Raw genomic sequence first — 24,474 nt, 5'->3', positions numbered from 1 at the left:
GCTACAGTGCTGGACACCCTATGCCAAACAACTAGCAAGATAGGAACACAACCCCACCCATTAGCAAAGAGGCTGCCAAAAAACATAATACATTCACAGACACCCCAAAACACACCACCAGATGTGGTCCTGCCCACCATAAAGACAAGATCTAGCCTCATCCACCAGAACACAGGCACCAGTCCCCTCCACCAGGAAACCTACACAACCCACCGAACCAAACTTACCCACTGGGAGCAGACACCAAAAACAACGGGAACTACGAACCTGCAGCCTGGGAAAAGGAGACCCCAACCACAGTAAGATAAGCAAAATGAGAAGACAGAAACACACAGCAGATGAAGAAGCAAGGTAAAAACCCACCAGACCAAACAAATGAAGAGGAAATAGGCAGTCTACCTGAAAAAGAATTCAGAGAAATGATAGTGAAGATATCCAAAACCTTGGAAATAGAATGGAGAAAATACAAGAAACGTTTAACAAGGACCTAGAAGAACTAAAGAGCAAACAAACAATTATGAACAACACAATAAATGAAATTAAAAATTCTCTAGAAGGAATCAATAGCAGAATAACTGAGGCAGAACAATGGATAAGTGACCTGGAAGATAAAATAGTGGAAATAACTACTGCAGAGAAAAAAAAAGGGACTGAGAAAATATTTGAAGAAATTATAGTTGAAAACTTCCTAATATGGGTAAGGAAACAGTCAATCAAGTCCAGGAAGTACAGGAAGTCCCATACAGGATAAATCCAAGGAGAAACATGACAAGACACATATTAATCAAACTATCAAAAAATAATACAAAGAAAAAATATTAAAAGCAGCAAGGGAAAAGCAACAATTAACATACAAGGGAATCCCCATAAGGTTAACAGCTTATCTTTCAGCAGAAACTCTGCAAGCCAGAAGGGAGTGGCAGGACATATTTAGAGTGACGAAATGGAAAAACCCAAAAGCAAGATTACTCTACCCAGCAAGGATCTCGTTCAGATTTGATGGATAAATTCAAATCTTTACAAAGAAGCATAAGCTAAGAGAATTCAGCACCACCAAACCAGCTCTACAACAAATGCTAACACAAGAGAAGGAAAAGAATTACAATAAGAAATCCAATTAAGAAAATGGTAAAAGGAACATACATATTAAGAGATTGACTTCTCAAACTCTTCCAAAATATAGCAGAGGGAGGGACACTCCCAAACTCATTCTACGAGGCCACCATCACCCTGATACCAAAACCAGACAAAGATGCCACAAAGAAAGAAAACTACAGGCCAATATCACTGATGAACATAGATGCAAAAATCCTCAACAAAATACTAGCAAACAGAATCTAACAGCACATTAAAAGGATCATACACCATGATCAAGTGGGGTTTATCCCAGGGATGCAAGGATTCTTCAGTATATGCAAATCAATGTGATAAACCATATTAACAAATTGAAGGAGAAAAACCATATGATCATCTCAATAGATGCAGAAAAATCTTTAGCCAAAATTCAACACCCACTATGAAAAAAAGCATCCAGAAAGTAGGCATAGAGGGAACTTACCTTAACATATTAAAGGCCATATATGACAAACCCACAGCCAACATCTTGCTCAATGGTGAAAAACAGAAACCATTCCCACTAAGATCAGGAACAAAACAAAGTTGCCCACTCTCACCACTGTTATTCAACAGAGTTGTGGAAGTTTTAGCCCCAGCAATCATAAAAGAAAAAGAAATAAAAGGAATCCAAATCGGAAAAGAAGAAGTAAAACTGTCATTGTTTGCAGATGACATGATACTATGTAGAGAGAATCCTAAAGATGCTACCAGAAAACTACTAGAGCTAATCAATGAATTTGGTAAAGTAGCAGGATACAAAATTAATGCACAGAAATCTCTGGCATTCCTATACACTAATGATGAAAAATGTGAAACAGAAATTAAGGAAACACTTCCATTTACCATTGCAACAAAAAGAATAAAATACCTAGGAATAAACCTACCTAAGGAGGCAACAAAGCTGTATGCAGTAAACTATAAGACACTGATGAGAGAAATTAAAGATGATACAAAAAGATGGAGAGACATACCATGTTCTTGGATTGGAAGAATCAACATTGTGAAAATGACTATACTACCCAAAGCAATCTACAGATTCAAGGCAATCCTTATCAAACTACCAATGGCATTTTTCACAGAACTAGAACAAAAAATTTCACAATTTGTATAGAAACACAAAAGACCCTAAATAGCCAAAGCAATCATGAGAAAGAAAAACAGAGCTGAAGGAATCAGGTTACCTGACTTCAGACTATACTACAAAGCTACAGTAATCAAGACAGTATGGTACTGGAACAAAAAAAGAAATATAGATCAATGGAATAGGAGAGACAACCCAGAGATAAACCCACGCACATATGGTCACCTTATCTTTGATAATGGAGGCAAGAATACACAGTGAAGAAAAGGCAGCCTCTTCAATAAATGGTGCTGGGAAAACTGGACAGCTACATGTAAAAGAATGAAATTAGAACACTCCCTAACACCATACACACAAAAAACTCAAAACAGATTAAAGACCTAAATATAAGGCCAGACACTATAAAACTCTTAGAGGAAAACATAAGCAGAACACTCTATGACATAAATCACAGCAAGATCCTTTTTGACCCACCTCCTAGAGAAATGGAAATAAAAAAATAAATAAACAAATGGGACCTAATGAAACTTCAAAGTTTTGCACAGCAAAGGAAACCATAAACAAGACGAAAAGACAACACTCAGAATAGGAGAAAATATTTGCAAATGAAGCAACTGACAAAGGATTAATCTCAAAAATATACAAGCAGTTCATGCAGCTCAATATCAAAAAAAATAAAATAAAAACCCAATCCAAAAATGGGCAGAAGACCTAAATAGACATTTCTCCAAAGAAGATATACAGACTGCCAACAAACACATGAAAGAATGCTCAATGTCACTAATCATTAGAAAAATGCACATCAAAACTACAGTGAGGTATCACCTCACACCAGTCAGAATGGCCATCATCAAAAAATCTAGAAACAATAAATGCTGGAGAGGGTGTGAAGAAAAGGGAACCTTCTTGCACTGTTGGTGGGAATGTAAATTGACACAGCCACTATGGAGAACAGTATGGAAGTTCCTCAAAAAACGATAAATAGAACTACCATGTGGCCCAGCAATCCCACTACTGGGCATACACCCTGAGAAAACCATAATTCAAAAAGAGTCATGTACCAAAATGTTCATTGCAGCTCTATTTACATAGCCAGGACGGCAATCTAAGTGTCCATCAACAGATGAATGGATAAAGAAGATGTGACACATATATACAATGGAATATTACTCAGCCATAAAAAGAAATGAAATTGAGTTATTTATAGTAAAGTGGATGGACCTAGAGTCTGTCATACAGAGTGAAGTAAGTCAGAAAGAGAAAAACAAATACCGTATGCTAACACGTATATATGGAATCTAAAAAAAAAAAAAAAAGGCTCTGAAGAACCTAGGGGCAGGACAGGAATAAAGATGCAGACATAGAGAATGGACTTGAGGACACAGGGAGGGGGAAGGGTAAGCTGGGACAAAGTGAGAGAGTGGCATGGACATATATACACTACCAAACGTAAAATAGATAGCTAGTGGGAAGCAACCGCATAGCACAGGGAGATCAGCTCGGTGCTTTATGACCACCTAGACGGTTGGCACAGGGAGGGTGGGAGGGAGACGCAAGAGGGAGGAGACATGGGGATATATGTATTTGTATAGCTGATTCACTTTGTTATACAGCAGAAACTAACACAGCACTGTAAAGCAATTATACTCCAATAAAGATGTTAAAAAAAAAAAGCAAGTCCAGAAATGTGTGGTTACTGGAATTAAGCCAGTGCTTAAATAGTATCCAGCCAAGGGTTTTACCATTTTGTTAGCCTTTGCCTTATCACTCAAGATACCTGTTGCTTCTCCAGACATGTCATTCATATCCAAGCAGGAAGGAAAAGAGTGTGTTAGCTTTCGTCCACCCCATTTTAAAGGAAAACAAATGTTTTCCTTAAATCCTAGTAGTGTTCATTGGCCAGAGGTATAGCAAATGGCCAATGTTGGCTACAAGGGAAAATTTGAAAATGAATCACAGAGTCAATGAAGGAAACAAATAACCATAAAAGAGAATGATATAAAAGAAACAACAATAATAGCAAAAAACCTGATCAATAAAAATAAAATCTGGTCATTTGAAAAGACCAATAAAGTAGATAAAACCCAGGCTAGTGTCATCGAAGGAAATATTTTATACAAGCACTATTGGAAATAAGAAAGAAGACATGAATTAAATTTTAAATATTGTGAGAACGTGAGGTACAGCTCTAAGCGAATAGTGCTGAATATCTAGATGAAATAAATGGTTTCTTAGGAATATGGAACTGCCAACATTGACTCAGTAGGCAGAAACCCTGAATAGAAAAATAATCAGCCAATAAATTTAAAAATGCATCTACCAGCCAAAGAACACAGTGGAGTTCCATCAGATATAAAATTACATACAGTCAGATGATCTTTTAAACTCCCTTAGGAGTCTAGCATAAGCATTTTTTTCCTCCAGAATTGGAAGGTTTCACTCTTTTTTTAGAGGTGGATCAAAAATGAAGCCACTTGTTTAAATTTAGAAACTTGTTGCTTGCAAACATTCTCTTTAGACGTTAGAATCACATTCATCTTCATGAAATACACACAGGAAAGGAAGCCAATTGAGGAAGAAGCATTACAACTGCCATCTCTTCCTTATTCTGTGTCTGGAATACTCTAGAATACAGTTTAGAATAAGATTTGTGCACCTACGGGCAATTAGTTTATAATAAAGATTGTTTTAAAGCAGTGGGGAAGGAATTCACTATTAAATAAATGGTGCTGGGAAAATGATAATGGTCTATCTAAAAGGAAAAGAGAAAGACAAATAGACAACACAGACAGAGACAAATTTTTTTCTTGAACTTACAAAAAAATTAATTCAAGACGGGATGAAGAGTTTAATATAAAGAACAAAATTCTTTAAGTATTTGAGGAAAATATCAGAGAATGTGTTTTTAAATTGTGTACTGGAAGGCTTTCCTCAGTAAGATACAAAACCTAGAATTTATAAAGGAAAAGATTGACAGGTTTTTCTGTACAAAAATTATAAATGTCTGCATGACAAAAGACTCCATAAACAAAGCTAAAAGACAAGTAAAAGAAATACTGGTGCAGTGGAATAATATTTTGATATAATAACTGATTTTTCTCTACCTTCCTGTTACGTGGGCCCCCTGTCCCCTCACCCAGCTGCCCCCTCCTCACCTCGGCAGCAGCAAGGGCGTTCTACGTTCCCTGCCTCAGAGGACACATGACACAGAATAATGCAGAAAACAAAAGGGTCCCTTCTCAGTTTTCAAATTTCAAAAGCCTAGGACATGGCATAGAATAACATTTGGAAAAAGGCGTCTGTAACCATCTCAATCTGCAGATTTGACTGTCTCCATTCTCAATCAAGATTTTTTAGTGGCTTCGCGAAGAAAAGGAGTTGAAAAGGAAACAAAGAGAATTGAGAAACTCGTTATCTTGAGAAAGAAATCCTGCCACAGGCTGAGCTGTTGTCGTAGGGGCTGTGTGTGCATATGGTGGAGGTACAAGTGACAGAAAACTCAGAAACAAGGAGTCTTACATCTCTTTTTCTTAAGTGAGGCCCGGGGATACACAAGACCCCAACATGCCCTCTCCTTAACCCAGCCCTGTGTGGTGGGAGAGCAATGGCTCAAAAAATGCCTGTGTGGTGTGTCTGGAAGGATGGGTTTGACAGGTACTCAGCGTTTTCTCTCATGTGTAACACGCGCAAAAACAGCCGAATTATCCCTATGCACCAAGTAACAGCACTGAAGCATCAGCTCAAGTCACCTTGAACGGGAACAAAGAATGACTCAGCTTTAACTTAAAGATCAAGAACCAGAGGATATAAAGCTTTTCTCAGGGGAGGCAGGGTGGACAAAATGTGACTGAAGACCAGATGCCTCCTGCCAACGACACCTTGGTACCCATACCCCAGAAACCTGACCCCAAGCTGAGGAAAAGAGCCATGACGGTTGGGTCTGAGATTCAGCTTCTGCCATCTAGTGGAAAGGGTGGACATCAAATTCAGCGAGAGAGAAATGAGGAGAGTTTCACTTCTGGCTGATGGGTTTGGAACCCATTACATTTGCAGCTTTCATTTGGCATCCGGAATACCTAAGGCACTCCTGCCAATCATCATGATAAGACAGGCAACCTGCCAGGGGTTGGAGTCCCTAGGAAGTTGAGTATATGCGAGGGATGCAGTACATCTCCATACCCATCAACGCCACAGTATAAAAACAGGCAAGTAAACAATACACAGAAAGGAAACACTAAAAAAACAAACAAACGTAGGAGAAGAGTTTCAAGCCAACTAGTAAACAGAGATATTCAAATTTAAACAATAACGAGGTTCCCCACTCCACGCCCTGCAATAGATTGGCAATAGTTTTAAAATACTGATAATGTCAAGGGTTGCTGCGGGTGGAAGAGAAGAGCATTTCACACACCATTGGGCCATACGTGAAACATCATCAATCAACATTTTAAACGTGTTTTTCCTATTGGTCAACAATTCTACCTTGAGGTTCTCTTTTCTGGAGAAACATGCAAGGGCACAAGGAGCCGGCTACAAGTGCGCTGAGTGCAGTTTTGTCTAATAATAGAAACAAGCACCACATAGATCGCCGTCGTAAGGAATATTTTAAGGTTCATTTTTGTTCTTCCCTTTCACAGAGTGCTATACAGTTGTTTACACATGGGGTATCGCTAACGTACTTATGTGTCTCTGAACGCTATTATTACAAGAAAAGAATCAAAGAGCAATGAGTGTAGTATTCCAGTCATCGATCAAATATAAGTGTCCGTGTCTATCTTGAGAGGGGAATGGAGGTGAGTCAGTGGGCAGACAGTGCTCGCCTCGGGGGTGGGGTGCAGGAGGGGTGAAGAGTAGCTTTCAGATTGTACTTAGTATATTTTCATATTCTTTTATTTTAAAGACTTATTTATTTATTTACTTATTTTTGGCTGTGTTGGGTCTTCGTTGCTGTACGCGGGCTTTCTCTAGTTGCAGCGAGCAGGGGCTATACTTCATTGCGGTGCGCGGGCTTCTCATTGCGGTGGCTTCTCTTGTTGCGGAGCACAGGCTCTAGGCGCGCGGGCTTCAGTAGTTGTGGCACGCAGGCTCAGTAGTTGTGGCTCACTGGCTTTAGAGCGCAGGCTCAGTAGTTGCGGTGCACGGGCTTTGTTGCTCCGCGGCATGAGGGATCTTCCCGGACCAGGGCTCGAACCCGTGTCTGCTGCATTGGCAGGTGGATTCTTAACCACCGTGCCACCAGGGAAGTCCCTCGTTTATTCTTTTGAAACGATGGTCATGAAATATTTGTATCATAAAAGTAATAAAAGAGCCAAGAAACTCTCATGGACAAAATTAGGCAGAAAATATTTTGATTTTATTTGGGTTATTTTGAAAACCAGACACTGAGTTTTGTATTATTTAATGCCCTCAGCAGTTGCTCCAAGCTCCTGACTCATCAGCATGCCTTTCCCAGCCCTGAACACAGTGCGTGGAAGATGAAACCACCACTCTTATCCATCCTCAGGGAGCCCTCTCCTGACTGCGGGGGAAGGCGGGGAGGCTGAGAGGCGGGGACACGCGTCGGGGAGGGGAAGCCAAGAACCCAGAAGCTGTCTGGTGGTTCCCAGGAAGACTGTGGGCCTGTTGAGCTTGAGAGGAAAGAGAAACAAACAAGCAAGCAAGCAAGGCACCTGCCCGGAGTACTTGGGAACCACACGTGTCACCTTGCCTTAGGATTCTGTCCTCTGTCAGGAATTCTTACAAATACATCTGCATCCCCCTCTTCCAACTCAACTGCAAACTACTGAAGAACAGAGTTTCTCCTTTCATCTTCTGTCTCCCCAGTACGTCTGTCCACAACACGGCATTGCACACAATAAATTCACTAGCTGTGTGTGAATGGATTGGTCTACCCCAGTCTTGCCTCTGCTGTCTGAACCCTCCCAGCTTGTAAGCACCACGTAAGACAGTAGAAAGACAAGGTATTCCCCCACTGGAAACACCTGTCCTAAGCCCACACTGTAAAGGTAGACTGCCATTCTTAAGGATTTTGTGTGTCTGCTGCACTGAATTCATTTTGAGAAGCAGTTTTATATAAAGGATGTTTCTGTAAGGTGAGATGGTGCCTTTCTGATCCACAGTCCGGGAAAACCTCCTAAAGGAGCTTAGTTTGAGAGATGACAGGTGTTTGAGGGAGTTGGCATGCACTGTGTGTAAAAGCTGCCTCATAGCCACTCTCTGAGGCGTGAATTGGGAATGACATGAGTTGGAAAAAGAGAGGAGACGGACAAAGAGACATTTTGCTGGCTTTTGCAAAAACAGAAGAGCTGGTGAAGGAACACAGAATAGGACAAAGAATGGAATCCAGGACACAGTGGTTGGCTCTGTCAGAAGATGTGAAACAGAGATGAGAAAATGTTGGAGAGAAGTGGTTGGTGGGTACCAGGGAAACACCAGGGAGATATTTTCGCCCTGGCATGGCGAGTCAGAATAATATGAGGCATATGACTGAGAGGCAAAGATGAGACACCCAGAGGATGACTGGGTCTTTGGAGCAATGTCTGGCACCAGCTCTGCACGTGAAGCATCCTGGGAACCGCATCCGAGCCCACACCCTGGCTGCTTGGCTAAGACTTCGGGTTTTATTGACAGCATTCCCTTCCTGCGAAACTCCCTGATTGTATTCCTGGCTGCTCTGGAAAAGCACCAGGCTCTTCCAGACCTTCTGTGCTATTCGGTAAATTGTTCTTATTCTAATCAGTGAAACCTGGTAGCCTGGGGAAACAAGAACGCTTTTTACATGGGCCACCCATTGACAACTGTAAGTTCCAGGTAACAGGGAATTGCTTGAGTCTCCTAAATACTCTGTCAGATATAAAAACAGGCAGCATCCCCCAAATGCTCCTTTCTGCAAGAGCCTGCTCTCCAGTTTAAGCTCCTTGGGGGCAGGGATGTTTGGTGCTTGTTGCCGTGTTCCAGGGCCTAACACAGAGTCTGGAATGCAGTTCCTGTTTTTTGAATTGATCTCAACTTTATTCTGCTTCTTTCTTTATTCTGTTCCCCAAACTTAGAAGGGCCTTGTCCACAAAGGCTACCACTGAGAACCAGTCAGCCTGCAGGGACAATTCACACTGATCCCTTCTCTCACGGGTTCTCTATGACCGTTATTGCCCGAAGCAAACACTTGGGAATGTAATCTTTCCCCCATTATTTCATGTGAAGTCTTGCAATCCATGATCACTATGTGACATACATCTTTCTGAGCCCATCTCCTCACCCAGAAAATGAAAAGAAAAATACATATCTCACAGGATTTTTGCTGAGATTAAAAGAAATAAGACAATAAGAAAGAGCCTAGCAGAGTGCCTGGCCAAAGTATACGTTGGAAGTATACTATTTATTGGCTTCCCTCCCTGGACCAGGGCCCTAGTTCAGGGACCATCTTCAACCTATTCGAATCCCACAATGCCTTGCTCAGCACTCAGCACAAAGTAGAAGATTGATATAATTATGGAATTTCAGGTTTAAAAGGGACTTAAAGTTCACAGACCCCAATGACTTTCCTTTCAAAATTTTTATTGTGATCCACATTTTACATCAGGACACATTGTGTGTGTGAGTGTGTATGTGTGTATACCAAAAAGTTTTATTCTATTCTATTGCATTCTTTTTTAAAAATGCTGACCATGACCCAATAAATTGATTTTGTGACCCATAATGTGGCATGGCTTGCAGTTAGAAAACAGTTACCTAGATTCTAGATCAACCACCCGTGAGATGGAGAGACCCTCCCGACACTGTCCATCCCACAGGGACCGTCCAGCACCCATCTCCTTAGATAAGAAATACCCCATGCTGGATAGGCTGTCACTAACTATAAGGCACTAAATATAAAGTAACGCTGAGGCCACAGAAGCAGCTGTCAGAGGGCCCACGCTGCACCTCCGTGTGTGTGCACCCACCCGCCTGCGGGATGCCGGCCTCTGCTCTCATGGAGAAGCCGACGGTTTGGGCCTTTCAATTATGCATGCATCTTATGCAAGGGTTCTGGCTAAATGAAGGGGCTGCAGCAGGAATATCCATGAATTCTTCATAAGTGCCAGCGAGGGAGCGCCTCCGTCTTCTCTCCGTGAGCCTTCCAGATGCATCGTCATCACTCGTCCCGGCTCACACACCCGTGCTCTGCTGGGAGGTGTGCGGATAATTAGGGAACATTCTTCACTGGCGATGCTTCCTGCTGGCTGAGAAATAAGAGCTGTCCCGTGTAGGTGGACTGGCGTTCGTTTCTCTAGAGAGAAAGGATCCCTGGGGAGATCTCGGAGGCAGAGGTGCCCATTTGCCCCCAGACCAGGAAAGGAGCAATATTTCCAGCAAAGATACACTGTAACCTGGACTAGTCTCTGAAACACCCCTGCAACCCTGCTAAGATGTGGAGGTTCAGAGTTCTACTGCTATTGTCAATTATTTTCATTTTTCTTCCTAGGGTTCCCTCATCTTATTCAGGGTAGAGAGGAACTAAGGATGCAGAGGTCTGTGCAGGACCGGGTCGCTCCCATTCTCCCAGCAAGAGCGTTGTCCTCTGGGCGGTTGAGGTTCAGGAACAGGTCCTTCTCTTTTTATTCCTTATCCAGTGAAGAGGCTGGGGTTGTGGCAGTTGGTAGAAGAGATTCATCTGAGGAGGACCAAAGACATCTTCCGAAGGGGACAGATGAGTTTGCTGGGGTTTCCACAACAAAATGCCATGGACCAGGCGGCTTGAACACCAGAAGTGTGTCTCCTCGTGGTTCTGGAGGCTGGAAGTCGAAGGTCAAGGTGCAGCACTCAGTTTCTAATGAGAGCTCCCTCCTGGCCTGCAGACGGCTGCTTTCTTGCTTTGTCTCACGTGGCTTTCCCTCTGGGTGTGCACAGCCTGGAGTTTCGGGGTGGAGGGAGATCTGATGTCTCTTCCTCTTCTTATAAAGACACCAGTCCTGTTGGATGAGAGCCCCACCCTTATGACCTGATTCAACCTTAATTCGATATCTAATTAAGATACAGTCTATCTTCAGATACAGTCACATTGGGGCTTCCACTATGAATTTTGAGGGGACACAGTTCAGTCCATATTCTTCTTCAAGTCAGGACCAAGAAATGCATCCCAGGTGTTTCTCTCACACGTACCTGTTGACATCGCTAATAACTTATCTGAGACAGAAGAGACTTGTGAGGTTAGACCTTGAGCAGGACAGGATCTGGTTTCAGGAGAAGAAGCTCATGCAACTTAAAGTTCTGACAAATGTTAGTGTAAATATTGAGTAGGATTTTGACTGGACTCAATCATGGCAACCTGTGATTTAATTACTTATTTTAGTCAACATTTTAAATATTCTTCATGGAAGCAACGGGAAGAACCTCTAACTTTGTACCTTCCTCGGACCCTAGAGCAGCTTAACACAGCCCCGTTAGAGACGTGCGGCCAGCAGGAGACAGCTCTGGAGCACGAGGATGAATTCATAGGTGCTTCACCTGCATTTGGAGAGCTCACACTTTCTAGTATTTCTCTGCATGCTTCTTGGCTGGGCGAGCAGAGGAATGGGAGTCAGGACTCCAGGGACATTTCTGGATTCGTGTGTGATCCTCTTCTGATGGACTTAATCCACCTGCTCTCAGAACGGTGAGTGGCGTTAAAGATTTCAGAAGAAACCATCTCACTTTCCAGAGATTCATTAGGACCCGTGCACAGTTCTAACGACCAGCTCACCCCAGTGTGGGAAGAAGTGATAAAGGAATGGGCTTTTGAAGGGAAGAGGTATCACTCAGCCAACTTACTTAAGTCTCAGCTTCTTAAGTCTCAACTCCAAAGCCATGTGCCAGCTACTCAGATGCTCCCTTTGCTTCGCAGAGCTCTCTCCCCCCTTCATCCTACCCTCACTCTCTCCCCACACTCAGCCCCACTTTCCTCCCCACACTTACTTTGCCTGAAAACTTAGTATCTGTCTTGCAAGCAGGAACTCAGGGTCACTATGTCCAAGAGACCTGCCCCACTTTCCTCAGGCTTGGCTGGACACCTTCCCCTCTATTCCTGTGTATCCTGAGCTTCTTTCCGTCACAGCACTTTCCACACTCCATTGTAATCATCAGGTTACTGATATCTCCCCCCATGTCAACTGTGAACATTTGGGAATCGCAATTCATGTCTCATTTGTCCTTGTATATTATGTGCTTAACATAGTACTTGGTGTACTGTCAGTGTGTAATAAGTGCTCAATAAATGAATGAATTATATTTTTCCTTGATCCTGATATTTCCATAAGAGCTTGACCATAGCACGTCAACCCAATGGAGAAGTTCTAGGGTGTATGTGTGTGTGGGGTGTGTGTCTGGGCATGTTGCTATTATAGGGATGGGAGAAAGAACGGTCTTCTTCCTTGGCAGTAACTGAAGCAACAATGGAAAAAAAAATCTAAATAAAACCTGAAGAAATGTTGACCAACCATCCTGGTTTCCCTGGGACTGAGTGGTTTCCTGAGATGTGGGACTTTTTCTGCTAAAACCAAGGCTGTCCCAGGCAAACCAGGACGAAGGTCCTACCTGAAGGCCACCTGATTCTCCACATACAGGACTTCTGTGGTAATCACCCTCCTGGGTCTTTGGCTCTAGGACTCTCTGGAACTTAGCCGCTTGGACCAGGTTACATCTGATTCAGCTTTAGCAGATGAGGGGTGAACCATGCATTGCTAAGAATTTTCCAAGTCATAGAGATGCTTAAAATGGATGAGTCTCTGACGTTTTTCCCACTCAAGTTCCCTTGCCCAGAGTCACCCCGTCCTTTCTTTGTAGCTCATTGCTCGTTTTCTTCTTCTAGTGAGAGGTCTTCCCTGAGTTTTAGAGATGAGAGAACAGAGCAGCTGCCTGGACTTGGAGGTAGACCCACTTGTTGGGAATGGAGAGCCACTCCACAGACTCTGTGCTGTCAGGTGAGGGAGGAATAAAATTCTCTTTTGTTTAAAACATTGTAATTCAGAATCACTTTATTATGGAGGTTATCATCTACCCTAAATAATACATCAACCAAACATTATTTTCTATCGACAGAGCTCACGATTATCTACCTGTTGTAAAACTCAGAGATTTCCCCACCCCAGAGATCCACGGAAACCAATAACACCAAAATCAACAATCACCACTACTGCCATTTAGTGAGCACTTACTTAGTGCCTGATGGGACCTCCATGACAGACCCTCAGATGCATAATCTCACTTTATCACCAGAGTAGTCCTCTGCGGTGAGTTTTATTTTCTCTATTTTACATATGAGAAAAAAAGAGCTGAAAGATGATCTAAGTAGTCCAGGTTATACACCCAATAATGGAAGAGTCAGGATTTGAATCTTGACCAGTCTTTCAAACATAAACTATAGAGAATCCAAGTCATTTTTCCTAATATCTAATTCCTTAGACACCCAAAAAGTTAATCAGAGGTCAAATGGACCTCTCTTTTTCCCAGTCTCCTGCCAAAAGAAGCATCTTGACCTCAACATGACCCCTACATTACCCCTCAACATTACTCTCTGTAATGCCCTCTGGTCTCTTCCACCACCTTTTTTTTTTTTTTTTTTTTTTTTTGCGGTACGCGGGCCTCTCACTGTTGTGGCCTCTCCCGTTGCGGAGCACAGGCTCCGGACGCGCAGGCTCAGTGGCCATGGCTCACGGGCCCAGCCGCTCCACGGCATGTGGGATCCTCCCGGACCGGGGCACGAACCCGTGTCCCCTGCATTGGCAGGCGGACTCTCAACCACTGCGCCACCAGGGAAGCCCCCACCACCTATTTTTTTACACTAACGCCAGAGCTGTGTTTGCAGATCAGGACCCGTTATTCACCTACAGAAAAACTTTTAAAGCGAGCCCACTACCTCCTGCAGCGATTCTTTGAAGGTTGAGGATGAAGTTGGAGGGAATACTGAAATCATGTCTAGTATTAAAAACATTCCCCAGATGAATCAAATAGCTCTCATTTCTCCCATACCCTGCTCATACCTACATTCTAGGGGTGAACCTCTAGCCTAAAAAGAAAACCAAATAAGCAAATAAACAGCAAAATAGAATACAAACATTTATGGGACACTTGTTCTATGCAGGCAATATGCAGTATCATATGTTATCTGATTTATTCTCTTAAATATACTAGCTGCATTTGCATATCTTATTTCATTCGATCCTCATAAATGTTCCATGAGAAAGATGTTATTATTATCTCTAGTTTAAAAATGAGAAAACGGATACCTAGAGAGAATAATTCACATGGAGTCATGCACTAGTAAATTCCAGAGTCCAAAGTGAACCTGGAGCCCTTTCCATGACAATCCCCCTAATATGGTACATAGGACCCTTCCACATCTCCTGTCTCACTTGGCTCATTTCACACAGGGCTCTCCCCCATAGCCCCATTCATCAGGATGAGCAACTCACTGGGCCTGGAATTCTCCATTTCATTATCATAAGGGCTGTTTCCTCCTCCTCCCCTGTCCATCTGTCCCCTCCTGTCTTCATTCCGTTTCTCCATCCAGGCAAGACCCCAGGTTCTAACACTTCCAGCAAAAGCACCTCCTGCTGCCAAGTTCCCAAAATGTCCTTGATCTTTTTCTTTCCATTATGCTGACCTTGAAAAACCTTCAACCCTGGATCCGTCTCCCCTCCTTCATGGGATCTGTGAAGAACCTTTGGAGAAAATCACAACTCACAAATTATCTCAGGTCTCCAGCTTCCACTGGGCTCTTAACATCGCCTGGTGCCCTTCTATGCTTCCCCAAACGCCCTCGGCAGACGACCTTGCCTCCTGTTTCACTTGAAAAACTAGAAGTCATCATCCAACCATCCATTCATCTAACAAGTATTTACTGAGTCCCTCCGTGAGCAAGGGATACTTCTGGGTTCTAGGAATACAGCAGTGAATACAAGAGACAAAACCTTGCGGAGCTTACATTCCAGTGGGAAGTGAATGACAGCAAACAAATGAGCAAGTTCTCTACTGCACAGTATGTCCAATAGTGAAGTTGTCACAGAGAAAAATAAAAAGGGGGCAGGGGAGGAACAAACGGACATTTTTAAAAGATGGTAAAGAGGATCTTCACTGATAAGGTAATACCTGAGCAGAGACTCCAAAGGAACATCAACCTGAAATTGTCTCAAGCTCCTGTCCTTTGCCTACACAAGCATCTTTGTACCTACCTCCACCTGTGCTGCCTCTGCTGTCAGTCCTCAAGGTTCTGGACTGCATTTCCCTCCTCCTTCCTCCTCAGAGGCTTTCTTCCATCAGTTATATCTCCAGCCTCCCTTATTTGGGCCTTTACCTGAGCATCTCCACTTTCTGGATCATCCTTCTTCTTCCAACGTTTCTCTGCTCAGGACTCAGCTTAGATGCCCCTCTTCTCCCAGGCAGTCTTTGCTGACCATTGCTCTAGGCTGGCATTTGAACTTCCCTCATGTTTCCTTACTATGGTCTCTGCTTTACCCCTATTACCACTGTATTAGTTAGATTGCTCTAAGTGACACTGTGTAACAAGCAGCCCCAAGTCTCATTAGCTTAGAGCAAAACCAGAGAGACGTCTTTGTTGCTCGTGTTGCATGTCTACAGATAAGACCTGGCTGCTGAGTCTCTGCTTCAGGCTGTGGGTCAGGCTCAGATCTGCTCAGGGCAGCCTCTCTTTCAGGCCCTGCCTGGGGGACAGCCCCCTTTTGAGACATACTCTTCTCATGGCAGGTGACATAGGAACATAAGAGACTGAATGGAGCATCCATAGGATGTAAAGTCCCTGACCAGACATGGTGTAGGCAACATACACTCACATTCAACTGGCCAGAGCACGGCCAAGCCTATCATCAGGACGCAGGAGAGGAATGATCACATGTAATAATCCTCCCACAGAGGAGCAAACGCATCACTGTAAACAACAGTAAACCAAACACAAGCACTCCCCCTCAAATGCCTTTTCATTGGTCTGTTTCCCCAGTAAAACGTGAGCTCCTTTAAGTCCAAAATGATTTTGCACCATTTTCTTCTCAGTGCTTTCCACAACCCCTGGCATGTTGTAGGAGCTCAATATTAGTGGATCAAGTAAATACAGACTCACGTGTCGCTTTTTAGATGTTCTCCTGATGTTGCAGGCTAAGAGAGTCACTTCTTTCTTTGCACTTTTCACAGAACAGTCACTTAAGTCTACTCCAGCTCTTTCGACATATTATACATTTATTATTATTGTGTGTGAATTTCCTTCTTCTGGACTAGAACAGACAATGGCATCTTGAGCACTAGCCCCATCTCTGGAAGAGAGACATTCAATAAATGTTTGAATAATTTCATCAAATCATTCCCTCTGTTTAAATCAGCATGTGTTTGCTGATTATTTACTAGGTGCCAGGTATTCTCATTCTAACAGTTGGGGTTAGAAGCTAGAAAGTCTCAAAGGCCGGTGACGTCAAGAGAGAGGAAGCAAGAGCTGAGTGGTCCCTGGGGTCCTGCCTTGAAGAGCTCCGCTTGCTTCCCCGCAGGCCGACTCAGGGCCACTCCACACGTCCGGGCTCTTCCCCACCCAGCCCGCCTGTGCCTCTCGCCCCCTTCGAGTGGCTGTGATCTAACCTTCCCGTCCAGTCTATTGCTCTGCACTGCTCAGCTCACCAGGCATATTTGTGTTGACTGCGCGATTAGTGCCGAGTGCACCTAACAAGGTAATGACAAGCAGCAGAGACCAGGAGATGACGCCCTGCTCTGTACATCACTTAACCCCTCTTTCTCTCTCTGAAGCACAGCTGCATGACACATCCAAGCCTGAACTTCCAAGAAGGAACCTAGGAATCTAGGAAGTGGAATGCAGCCCAAGGGGCATTGCAGAGGCAAACCTAGTCACTGGCAGGACCAATGATTTGGAGTAAAGAGCGTTGTCTTCCATGGAAATGTAGCCAATAAGGAATTCATTGTTTGTGAACAATCTGATATGAGCTTCCAGACACTGAGTATGAGGGAGACAGAGGCTGGATCCTGAGCAGACTGGTGTTGAATTCAGGGAAAAGTAGGCATTTGGAAGAACATAAACAGGAAGGAAAAATGGTGAGCAGTGCCGGGTTATACCTTCCCATCATGCATCTGGGTCAGACAATATCTACCAAGTACATGAAAAGATCCTCCTGTGATGACACCATGAGGCAGGGTTTCCAAGGACCCAGGCTACTGCTGCCCTCCCTACCTGGATGAAAAGTTTATAATCCCCACCCCCGCCAAACAACTAATACTATCTCTTCACAGAATGGCACCCTACCCTACCATCTTTTTTTATATCTGTATAAAAAAAGCAGATGAAAACTTCCCCCTTCCTATTTTTCCCCTAACCAGTCCTCCTATTTATATCATGCATAAGTCGCTGCTGGTGCAAAGGAACACCCGTACACACACATTCATTCATTCGTTACTTCATTTCACAAATAACTGAGACATCTTAGCTACCAGGCACCGCCTGTACATCTTTGAATAAAATAAACCGTCTCTGCTATTGTAAAACTCATAATCTAGTGGGAGAGAGAAATATTACGTAAGTAAACAAATATATAGATTGTGATAAGAGTTATGAATACTTCTTTCTTCATTTACAGCAGGAGTCTTTCTGACTTGAAGGGCTTCAGGGGAATTACAGGTAGAACTCCTGAATTCCTTAACGTTATATGCAAAGTATCCTGTGTATGTGGATAGATTTTTTTTTCCTCTGAGAATTATCCATGGCTTTCATCAAAATCTCAGAGAGGTCTATGATCTTATAAAGTTTAACAACTGATATGTTCCAGCCACAGCAAACCGGATTTTCTTTTCTTCCATTGGCACCCTCTAGAATTGACTAAATTTGTGTTTATAGCTGGTACTAAAGCAGCCATGTCGGAAAGCAGAGATGTCACCTCCTGCACAGGCTCGTGGGCAGGTGAGCGAGACCTGTACCTGGAGAGAGTCCAGCCAAGATGTTTGCCTCGGGTTCCTTTGGGGAATGGGAAATAATTGATGTTCACGTTCTTTTCCATAGGTTTCTGTACTTTCCATATTGTTTGCAGTAAATGATGCTTTTATAATCAGGAAAGCTAACACACTAAAGCTGTTCTTATTTTGGGAGATATTATATATTTTACTACTTGTACACATCCCTTGTTAACTAACGCCTACAAATGTATTACACACAAAATGGACTGGTACTGTGGTTAGATCACATCTTTCTCTTATTCAGTTAGCCCAGGGCCGGGGATAGATTGGGAAGTCTGTCTGCTCGGCCATGATGGTGGTGATGGTAGCGTGCGTCTCACTGGAAGGCTAGGATCCTGGGCACTTACACATCTGTCAGCCCTGACCTTGGCCTCCACCATGTGCAGTTTCCAAGTCACCGAGGAGCCCATGCAGGAACAAGGAAGGAGTATTTAAGACAACCTTTCCAAGGTCAGGAATCATGAGTGTGAAGACAGTCCAGGATTTAGTCAAAGGATGAATTCAAGTCCAGGTTCTTCAAATGTCTAGACATCTGATCATTTGATCTTGGGCAAGACACTTCTCTGATCTGTGCCTCAACTTACCTATGAAAAGGAAAAGGAGGCGTCGTATCGTCCCTGTACATCTCAGGGTGTGATTGTGACGCATAAACAAGCCAATCAGAACCAAGATCTCATAAAGATCCGAGAAGAAAGTGTGATACATACAGCCCAGTGTCAATCAGAGACATCATCTTGCAACTAGTGTCACAATGTCTGCGAATACAGTACATTACTGAGATACATAATCTTCATCGACATGAACGACAACAGAGATACAGACACGGCTCCAGAGGAAGCGCTCATAGACTGTTCTTAAACAAACCAGGGCACGCTGGGGAAGAAAGCATCGTTAACACTCAGCCAGGAGCTAAGCTTCCCAACAGTATATGTTCAGCCCATGGACCCAGCCCGTCCACCTCGTTTGAAAACGTTTATACTCAGAAAATGTCCACCTGTCACATCCCGTTGCCCAGGAGAGGAGAAAAGGATAAAGAAGGCATGAGCATGTGGTAGGTAGGCTTTAAGGGTGGGGAGGGGGTCTAGGCAATGACAGCTCATCTGTCGCAGATTTTGGTCTGTGAGCTCTCCCACGCGACAGAGCCACGGGGTGATTGTTGCTTTATTTATAGAGCATTTTCCCCCCTCATTTAGACATACAGTCTACTAAGACACCCGGGCACAGATAAATAATAACTAACAGTTCTGCCTGGACATTGCTCTCAAAGGTTTTTTTTTTTTTTTTTTTTTTTTTGCACCCTGAAATCCAAAGTGGAAGGAGGACCTCAGGGGTAAACAAAAGTTCTTGCTGCAAGAACAAGGTGAGGGGATGAAAATGGACAGTGAAAGCCCTGATCTCTGACCCAGGGCACGAGAGCGAGTCTGACAATGTCAGTAAATAGGAGAAAGTGTCTTTCCATTTTCACATCTGATGACTTTATTTATCGTGAAATGAGGAACCTGGCCCTGGACTGTGTCCAGGTCAGGGTCCAGTCTCACCCTGCCTCTGTGCCACAGTGGGCTGAGCACTTAACCTCTCTGGTCTACAGCTTAGTTCTCAAGTAACTGTGAGATTTAGACTAGCTCAGCACTTCCCAAGTTGTGTTCAACAGAACATTAGTTCTACAGGATGTTAACAAGCATTAATGTGAAGGGGAAAATGCAGGGTTCTGTGGTCAATTAAGTTTGGAGAATGTTGGTTCAAACAAAGTTGAACAGGTTTCTTTACCGCAAGGATTCTCAGAGTTTTCAATATGCTAACGTGAGTTCTGAATCTCCAAAAATTGAGCATAAATAGGAGAAACTTTCCTCCCTTCCTTATTTGGCCACAGAATTGGGAGGGGGGTTGTGTTTTGGTTTTGTTCTATTTTTGCTTTGTTATGCTTTGGTTTGCATTGACAAGGATCTGGAGATAATTTGGAAACACGAGACCAGATAAACTTTAAGGTCCCTTCTAACCCCCCAAAGTATGAAATTCTACAAAAGACCATTAAATGGCTGTTGCGCTATTTTACAACTGGGGATGGGCGAGAGGAACCAGCCTTATGCTGGTGACAACTAAGAGTGTAACGTCACGTGTATATTTTCTCATTCAATTTTCATAATAACCCAGCAAGTCACATACCATCAACCTAATCTTACAAGGGAGGCTATTGAAACTTTGAGAGATTAAGCAAATTTCTCAAGATAATGCAGCTAAGCAGCTATGGTTCCCCTGGTCAAACACAGGGATGTACGGATGCAATTTTAAGTAAGAAGACATTTGAGAACAAAAAATTTAAGGGGGTCAGATGGAAACTTGAAGGAACTAGCCATGCACATATACATCCAGGCAGAGGGAACAGACACTGCAGAAGCCCAAAGATGGGACTGCACCTGGCTTGTCTGAGGAACAGGAAGGAGGAAGCTCAAAGGCTCAGGAATGGAGTGAGCAAAGGAACAGAAAGTAGGACACGTGGGACCAGAGACATAATGGGGCATGGGGTCATGTGGCACCTTGCCGTCACCACAGGAGCTCTGGCTTTGTTTGTCTCAAGGAAATGGAGGGCAGGAAGGTGACACCTTCCAGCTTAGGTCTTAAAAAGATGGCTCAGTCTGCTGGGCTGAGAACAGATCCTAGGGGTGTGTGCTGGTCCTTCGTGTATCCACAGAGTATGTCTGCTTCTCCTGGGACACGGCTGGATTGTACCCTCCTGTGACTGGCTTGGCCAGTGAGGTGTAACCAGATGTCACACATTTCACTTCCGGTGGATCCTTCCAGGGCCTCTGGGCAGTTCTGCCAGCACCATGTGATGGCAATGGTAGCTGCTCATCTGTCTGGGTGGGCAAGAGGTGAACAGAGTCCCTCCACCAACTAACCTATCTCAACCGTGAGAGTGCGTGTTCTCGTAACTTTGCTGGTTAAGTGACTGCGAGATTGATAATTATTTCTGCTCCACAGGTAGCCTATTCTTACTGATGTAGGGGCCTAGATAGAAGCTGGAGAACAACCAGGAGGCCCCTGCGATGATCCAGGTGAGACAACGCTGACTCAGTGAAGGTATTAGTAGCAGAGCTGAAGGAAGCGCTTGGATTTCAGGTATATTTTGAAGGTGGAGCCGATCGGATTTCCTGATGGATCAAGTGTGGAGCGTTGACAGAGTGGGCGGTCAGCACTGATTCCAATGGGCCTGAACAATTAGAAAGACAGAACTGCCATCAGAGGATGAGGAAGGCTGGGTAAAACAGGTTTGGAGGACAGATGGTTTACTGCAGGCTTTTTTTTTTTATGTTTCGATTTCTATTTTAACCTTCTGAAATGTGTTTCATAGGTTCTGGTTATCTGCTGAAATTTTTGAGTTTGCCTTTTATCTCCTTGAATATAGCTGGGAAAGTCATAAAAGGTTCTTAGCGAGAGGATGAGAGAATCCTTCACAAAGTTCGATGTGAAGGGAGAGTGTTTTGTTTTGTCTTCCTCGGCTTTGGGAGAAGTGAGAAAACTAAAGGGCCGCGGAAGACGGCACCATCTTATGCGACTCCTTTTTCGAGCCAGCGCCCCAAACAAACCATTTGGAGCTCGCTGATTTTAGTTTGCTCTTTACTGTTTTCCACCTTGATTGAGTCCTCTGGCTCTGAAGAGCAGATCGATTCCGACACTTCTAATTTTCTGCCTGCCTGGTGACGCTCACTCTGATGTTTGTTTCCCTGTCTTCAGACGGTCCTCGGTCTCCTTCTCCTGAGCCCGCTACAACCGCACCCTCCCAGGGAGGACACTTCTGCCAACTCCAAAGTCCTCGGCCCTTAGGTGGTTTGCTTTGTGAGATTCTGCTTCTCTAACTACAAAGCCGGCCTTCCCGAAGCCCTTTGTAAGGCAGAGGCTGCAAACTGGCAGATTCCAGGCCAAAGCCCTCTCCCAGTTTCCTGCTGTTTTGTTTGATCCATACATGACAACAAACAATTGGGTGGGACAACATTTTGAAACAAGATTTCTTCTTAAAAATCAGAAGTGTTGGCGGTACTGAGAGCTTCCTTCCAAATCTCGGGCAGTAACAGCCTGTTAGAACTGAGCAGCTGCTGCTTTTTGAAATGTGGCGGGGATTCCCTGTGCACCGCCATTCCCCTTGGATAGAAAAATCATTTATGGTCCCTGCCCAGCTCCTGCAAGTCTTTGTGCTTCTGCTCTCTGCTTTCAAGAGCACAGAGGTCTTCCATATACATTATTGTATTTATCCTTGCCACCTTATGGGGTCAATATTTTATAGATCGGAATCTGTCCTTCTCAGAGCTGAACTAGTTGCCCTTTTTTGTGAGTGCATTTAAGGATACGTAAGTGTTTCTGTTTGGATTCTCTGAAGGCCAGGAGCAAATATTCTGCCTCCTCTATGGGCACAGAAAACAACCTGGACTCCACTCAGGCACGGCCTTCCCAGGAGGTGTCTGATGAGGGGCACAGGTGGCTAGTCGTGAAGAGCAGTGTGGGCTCTGGTCCACCTGCCTCAGGGGTTCACACCATCTCCTTGAGCGTGTTACTTAGGCACACCAGGACTTGGTGGTCTCATCTGTAAAACAAATACAGAAAATAATATTTATCATTTTCTCAGTGTTCCTTCCTGTGTTATATAAACTGGAAGACAGTAAATGACAAGGAATGAGACTGGAGAGGTGGGCTAAGGCCAGGGCTTGGAGAGCTTTCACTGCATGGAAAGATTTTTTTTTTTTTTTTTTTTTGCGGTACACCGGCCTCTCACTGTTGCGGCCTCTCCCGTTGCGGAGCACAGGCTCCGGATGCGCAGGCTCAGCGGCCATGGCTCACGGGCCCAGCCGCTCCGTGGCATGTGGGATCTTCCCGGACCGGGACACGAACCCGTGTCCCCTGCATCGGCAGGCGGACTCTCAACCACTGCGCCACCAGGGAAGCGCTAGAAAGATCTTTTTATTCTATAATCCAGTGACTTTCAAACTGGATGTCCTGGAGCCCCTAAGGCTCTGCAGACTTCGCCCTCCTTCAGGGACGGTCAGGTGGCAAACAAGTAAGTAGTCTGGACCCCAGACTCCCAACTACAATGTTGAAGGATGTGAGGGACCACTGAAGGGTTTTAAGTGGAAACCAAGCTGAGGGATTCTGAATGGACAGAGGTTGCTCTGTATGGAGGATGGATTTCAGGGGACAAACCTTGACAGACAGGAATGCATGTTTAGCAAGATGAGAAGAAGGGAAGGCTTATGATCCACTTAGCAGGTAAAAATGACGACTAATTACCTGAGTGACCAGAGCATCCAGGAGAGGGAAGAATCAAGGCTGACTTTGATGTTTTTGGCTCCACTGATGGTTATAGGGAATGGGGAGGGGTCATTTAAGGAGGATAAACAACTTTAGAAAATGGCAATGAACATGAAGGTTGTGATGTACTCTTGGGACATCTAGGTTGAGGTATGGATTAAGAAATTAAAGGAGATATGAAGCTGTCACAGCAAGGACATCCCTCCACTTAGCCACTTAAGAGCTTGGGTGAGGTTGGGAACCCACATCCATCTCAAAGCGTATTTTCTCATCCACCAAGTGAGCACGCAAGGTGCTGGGAGAACCAACGCAGGCGAGGATTCCGAACACCATTCACGTACATATAAATGTCACGTTTTACTTAACGACTCCCTCAGCCAGTAAAAATGAAACACGTGAGCAAAAGATCAGGACGTTTTAAAGTCGGAAATTCCCCCGAGGTGGGACTCACCAAACTTGGGCTTCCGGCAGGACCCACCCTAAGGCTTCAGGGAAGTCACTTCATGGCTTCTCAGCACACTTGCAGAGAGCAATGTGGTCCTGCTGTCTAGCTTTGCTTCCTGATGGCAATATTCCTGGAGGGTCCTTGCTCCCGGGGCTGGGAGCCATGGTGATGCCCCCTGGGCTTTCTGTACTGGCCAGTAGAACTTCCTCTTCCTAGATGGATCACTCCTCCTACAGCTCTTTATCTCTCAAGTAAATATTGTGTGATTAACTTGTGCCTAGCTGAGAGCTGCATTTAGGTATTCTTATTTTTTTTTTATTGGAGTACAGTTGCTTTACACTGTTAAGATATCCTTGAAAAGATGAAATGGAAGACAGAATATGTACACATGGAAGTAGAAACTCTTCAATGATAGGAAAGAAAAGCTGACTTTTTTTTATAACTTCTCCCCCCATTTCTTGATCTCTGCCACACAGCTAGAGATCAGGCAGCATGATTCTAGAAATACGTTGTGTTTTTCATTTCTGTCATGTGCAAGTGATCTTTAATAGATCCTTAAAGG

General features: G+C 44.0%; 1 long non-coding RNA gene across 1 annotated transcript in view; it reads right to left on the bottom strand.

Annotated features, from left to right (window-relative positions):
* Positions 1 to 7,626: 7,626 nt before the first annotated feature.
* The window catches only part of LOC137231068 (uncharacterized), a 377,188-nt gene continuing 360,340 nt past the window's right edge, over positions 7,627 to 24,474 (bottom strand). Inside the window, exon 6 of the long non-coding RNA XR_010946382.1 lies at positions 7,627 to 22,745. This is a non-coding gene — a long non-coding RNA (uncharacterized lncRNA). The remainder of the gene's footprint in view (positions 22,746 to 24,474) is intronic.

Source organism: Pseudorca crassidens, chromosome 9 (assembly GCF_039906515.1).
Source record: "Pseudorca crassidens isolate mPseCra1 chromosome 9, mPseCra1.hap1, whole genome shotgun sequence".
NCBI classification, from domain to species: Eukaryota; Metazoa; Chordata; class Mammalia; order Artiodactyla; family Delphinidae; genus Pseudorca; species Pseudorca crassidens.
Note: the sequence above shows the minus strand (reverse complement) of the source record. Positions and strands in the feature narration are given on the sequence as shown.